This window comes from Neolamprologus multifasciatus, chromosome 23 (assembly GCF_963576455.1).
Source record: "Neolamprologus multifasciatus chromosome 23, fNeoMul1.2, whole genome shotgun sequence".
NCBI lineage: Eukaryota > Metazoa > Chordata > Actinopteri > Cichliformes > Cichlidae > Neolamprologus > Neolamprologus multifasciatus.
This window is the reverse complement of record NC_140460.1, coordinates 27,233,987-27,239,780: the sequence shown is the minus strand read 5'-3', so window position 1 is coordinate 27,239,780 and position 5,794 is coordinate 27,233,987. Positions and strand designations below refer to the sequence as shown.

At 40.0% G+C, this 5,794-nt stretch overlaps 1 pseudogene; it reads right to left on the bottom strand.

Moving 5' to 3' along the window:
* Positions 1 to 590: 590 nt before the first annotated feature.
* LOC146491728 (NADH dehydrogenase [ubiquinone] 1 subunit C1, mitochondrial pseudogene) lies at positions 591 to 1,234 on the bottom strand (annotated as a pseudogene).
* Between the last annotated feature and the right edge of the window lie 4,560 nt (positions 1,235 to 5,794).

The window sequence follows — 5,794 nt, the reverse complement described above, 5'->3', positions numbered from 1 at the left end:
CTAAAATCAACAAGCTCTCAGAAAGCTTAAACCTGCACCAGGCAGCTCATTCTCTTTCTCTTTACATCACATTCTTTAAAGATGTAACACATTTTTGATTCGACTTGAAAGAAAGGCAGGTGTGAAATCTAAAAGTGAGGTCAGAGGTCAAATGTGACTTGATTTTTAGATGCAAACTATATTGTGATCGTCACAAATCCAACATGCCAATATCATTTCCTTTTTACCAATACAAAAAAATGTAGTCTTTAAAGATAAAATACATTTTAGGAAAATTTGACCTTATTTGGCCCCATCTATCATTCCCTATCTTCTTCTTTTTTTCTCTTATATAGCGCTTTTCTACTCTTCTGAGCACTCAAAGCGCTTTACACAACTTGTGCATTCACCCATTCACACCCATTCGCACAAGCACATTGATCTAAGTGCTTTCTAAGTAGCATTCACACACACTCATACTCCGATGGATGCATCGGAGAGCAATTTGGGGTTAATATCTTGCCCAAGGATATTTGGCATGCAGACTAGGAATCAAACCACCAACCTTCCGATTAGTAGATGACCTGCTCTACCGCCTGAGCTACACCCCATCACATGATAAATGTTTTTATTTACACGTAATCCACATTGAGAAATGGGGATGAGACAAACCAGAAAGAAGCAGACAAATGTTTTTTGTCAGTGGTTGTTGAACAATGGTCATGAGAATTTGCATAATTATGATTAAGGAACTGACCTCACAGCCCATTGTTCCTTCAGTGGGCTGGTTTCAGTCATTATGCAAATGTACTGTTTATAAGTTTTGGGAAACCTGCAGTCAGCTGAGACTGAAGAAGTCACTTGGATGAGTGACGAAATGTTTCTCCCAGAAAACGCTACGTCCAGATGAACAGAATCAACCTTTGGAGAAGCAGACAAATGTGCACCAACAACCTCCTGTGAGTTTTGTAGGTTATTCCAGGCCATTCCTCATTTTGTACTCATGAGTGTCTGTGCTGTGCTGTTTGAAGAGCAAGCCCCAGAAGAAAGCAGATGTTCCAAAAGCATGACCCCTGAACCAGTTGGGGTTGGTCATATCAGGCTTGGAGCTTGTGAAAGCAGACCTGCAGCCAGCTCTGCTGACGAAAACAGCCCTGGACAGCAACCGGTTGAAAGTCATTTTCGCTGAAGAGAGCACCTTCCTCTCGACTCGCACGTTCGCACCGCGGTTGATTATATGCCTATATGCTGTCAATACAAACACTGGCAGTAAGAAATATAGTTTTAAATGAGTTTCAAAACTTTTTGAGCCATTGTGTTTACAGACAGGATGACACGGACGCAAGCAAATGCTACCAAAGACATGACCTCTTTGGAGGAGCTAATAAAACAGAACTTAACCTAGTAAAGGACCAAGGTACTGACCACAAAAACATGGGTGGACCAAGTCTTCATTAAGACCAAGATAACTGGTGTCTTTAAGGGCATAAATAAATGTGCTTCCATGTAGTCTTTGACCATGGGATGATTTGTGTTACCAATGTAAACAGTATACCTATATTACCACCACCCTATCCTTCAGTCTCCTTCTAGAGAGACCTACATAGACACAAACACTGCATTCAAGTCAACATTTTGAATAAGCAGTGTTAAAATATATGAAGCTTGTGATAGAATCGATTTTATCGTTAAACTCGTCTATAAAGTTTCAGTTTCTTGACAGTTAACACATAAAAGTTGCCTTAAGGGCAGCAAAGCCATGTTTCAGGTTTAACATTGGTAAGGTAACTTGTGACAAGTGTTTCTTGATTGTAAGAGGCCTTTGAAAGCCAAAAATCTCCTGTTACTCACAATAATGTCACTATTTTTCTTCATGATGTTTTTGATCGGGACTCTCTGCTGTAGTGTGTGACCAACTAAGGTTTGCTCTGATTATTGTATGTTTCATGTTTACCTTACAACATAAAGTTAATAAGCAGTGTACAGATACAACAGATGATGTACTACTATAGTGTAGTAACACAAACCAAAACACAACGAGTTCTATATTGCAGCAAACCGCTAAATAATACACTTTTCTAGTACAAAGACAGACCAAATTCCAGAGACGCTCAAAATAAGACAGCATGCCAGGAATTAACAAAAAAAAACTGTTTCATAAATTTAATCCGAGTTTTAGCATTTGGTGACTTAAGGACATAATCTCCCCAGAGACTGCATACTCATCCTCTTGCAAATCCGACTTTTCCTCAAACGTACCCCCTCTTCTCCCCACCGTCTTTGGACCACGAGCTTGCACACAGCGCACACGCAAAAATTGTTTCCATTTACTTCATCAGAGTTCAGTGCTGCTCCTGTTGGTCCCCGTTAACCAGAATGTACTGTTACAAGCGTCAGCGTCAGAGCGTCAGAGGTCAGATGTTCTTCGATTTTTTGAAGAACATCACACTCTTCTTTGTCCTCATGAGGCACAACAGAGAAGTTTAACTGGTGTCCTTTCAATAAATCATCCAGCTGTGTCTGTGCAGCTGCAGCTGTGTGTGGAAGTGCATATTATTTGGCCTTTTCTTTTATGATTTTCTGCAAATTTTGGATAAACATTCATCAGGAATTTGAGAAACTTTACTAATATTGCATTGAGATAAATGAGAAGTTTTTTAAATGTGCAAAATTGGAGCCAACCCAAAAAGTGAAATCCACTAAATATTAGGAGTGGTTAGCTCAGATAGCCGCACACACTGCAGCAGATAGAGCTATTACAAGTCTCCTTTGCTCTCCAGGTAGTTGAAGGAAGAGGGCAGTAACACAAACTGACAAACAAGATGGCTACCGCATGCCTTCCTGATGGGAGCCTAAATTGAGTGGACACAGGTCTCAGATAACCCCGGCCATGTGTTACCAGCAAAAGATTTTAAGAAGACGTGCCGAGACGATATTCAGTGATTGAATGCAGTCCTGCCACACCCCCCACCCCAGACACCGGCTTGTCATTATAACACAGTTTCTCCTTGAGAACTAAATCTACTTATGATTGTTTTTTTATATTTCTTTTTCATATATTCCTTATTGTTTTCTTTAATTCAGAACGACAATCTGGACATCGTAATCCATCATGGATTTAACAATTTCCCCATACGCTCCGCTGCCCCTCCTACAGCCAAATAATCGTAATGATTTAGGACTTCGGGTATGACTCGAGGGGGACAGAAAGGAAAGAGAGAGAAAAAGAGAAAGCAAACCAAAAAAAAAGAGTGGAAAAAGAAAAAGATGATGTTCTAAAAGTGACATTATGACAAAGAGAGAATAGAGATAAAGAGTGGGGGAGGGACAAGTTCGACAAAGTCTCTTAGTAATCAAGCAAGAAGTAAAACAAGGTTGCAATATTCATAAATGGGGCCCGAGCTGTGTACCCACCACCACATCCTCACCCCCACCCTTTCCCTTTGGCCTTGATAGTATTAGAAAAATGAAAACCAAATCTTTAGATTAGAAAGATTGGAAAAATTGAATTACAGTAGTTGCACGGGGGCCGGATGGATGAGCAGAGCCAAATCTTCATCTCGGATGGAGCACGAGAGGAGGGGGGTGGGGGGGTGAAAATGATGAAAAATGAAATAGGGTCTATCTGGAGGGGTGGGCGAGGAGCGCTGGGGAGGCGGTGGGGGAGGGAGAAATAAGAATTTGGGGTCATCACCTATTTGGTTCGACCAGCTTTTCTCTCAATCTCAAATCCGGCAATCAGTTTAAGCTTTGACCAGATTGTAGAGCAGAGAGACGGGACGAAGGCAGCAGGGCGGCCTCACATTACCTACGAGAGCAGATTTAATGTTTCTGAAGGCAGTGATGCTATTTTCCACATGTTAGCATCAAGAATTGCCGCTGTCGGCAAAGAAGCTTAACATCAATCGATCTAACGTCAGCTGTTTTTACCGAATAACCCATTAACGTTTTTTTAAGTCCATGTAACTTTTTTCTAAAGATGATTTTTTTTTTTAATATGTATTCCTCTTCTGGTTCAATCCTCTCAAATCTGAGGAATTGCTGCTTTCTCCTGTCATAATGGGCAGAAAACAGAACATTAGCTGCAGGCTGTGAGGCATCTATTCAAAGTGGAAGAAACTCGTTCATGTGAAGGCCAGTGACCTTACACGTCCTGCAGCTTTAAACCAAATCCTGTTTCCTAAACAGCAGCACCCTCTAGAGGTTGAACCAGCAGGTTGCATCCATCTACAAATAGCACCCATTGAAATTAATTCAGTAGTATTAAAAGGTTGCACTGCAGACGTGTAAGACATAAGGCCCAAGGGCCAAAAGAGGGGCCCAGGAAAGCTTCAAATCCGGCCCACTGGACGACATTGGAAAATGTTTAGAAGAAGTGAATAAATTTTGAACTTAAGTGTATTTTAATACATTTTACAGCTTTTCCTGCTGGCACAGACCTTCTCCTTCACAATTCATATTTCAAAGTAATTAAACAGTTAAACAACAGAAAAGTTCCTGTTTTTTCCATTATCTAGTATAGAAATATTAAGATTTTTGTTTGTTTGATTGTTTTTTTGTTTTGTTTTTTTACAGAGGGAAAAAAATGGAAATTAATGTGAAATGAGTTTGACATAGTGCACAACATTTTTATAAATTGATAATTTAGGTAACATTTCTGTTTCTGTGCAAACATTTATGTTGTTCAAGTGAAAGACGAGTATTACGGGCAAGTCCAAGACCACAAGATGTCACTGTAGACTACAGACCGGTGGATGTTAATGTTTGACAACCTCTTTGGCACTAGGTTTCTCCATTTGGGTTTATTGAGTTGTGCTTTGTTCTGCAGGCCCTAAATGGGCTATAAATGCTTCCACCTTCCTGCAGACACCAGCCCTCCTACACTGACTAGTTTATCAGTTTTACAGCGAGGTTTCTTTCACATTGTATTCCATAATTTCTGTCACAGGGCCTGCGTGCTTTGCACAGTTATGTTTTCTCCCCATTTTTGGTCACAGTCTATGAGCCCAGCTGTGATACACACAACTGAGGGCCACACAATGTACTGTAAATACACACGGTGCAAACTCCTATTGTAAATACTTGCAATGTGCCTGTTTGGAAGATTACTATTGATAATTCGTTTATTTGCTAACAACTAATCTGCTATTATAGCTATAATACAACAGCAGAAATTTAAGTGAAACACACACTTGCTCTTGTTCTGTGGTACTATTATGATGGAACACGAACTGTGGATAAATCAAATGTAGAGTAAATAAATGTTTCCAATGGCCAGGACTGGATTGCAGGGAGCACTTTGATAACCTTGACTAACAGAGCGTTACTGAATCACCACTGAAGAACATAAAGATGCAATTTGACCTCCAAAAACAAATACGCAGATTAATTCAATGGAAATACGCACAAAGAAAACAATAGGACTCGGAGTTGGGAGTGAGGATGTTTGAAAACGACTCACCTGAAATTATGTCACAGCATCACCCTGCCTAAGACACAGAGGTGCTAGGTTGAATGTCAGACATATTAACACAGGTTATTTTATGCCCAACAGACTCTGTGTAGTCCACAGTGCTTCACATGAGTTGTTTCATTCCATCTCGCAATATTGATTTTAGGGAAAGAAAGCATCTTTATTTAGTAGTAGTAATCTGTAGATAACCTGAAACCTGATGTTTCATGCTGATGTCAGCATTGTTAACATGTACATCTGTAAAGTCATATAATGTTGCATATAATATATATTTTAAAGACCTCAAAAAAGAAAGTGCGCATGCCCCCCAATGGAAACGAAAGCTTTTTTGCTTTTTTCTAA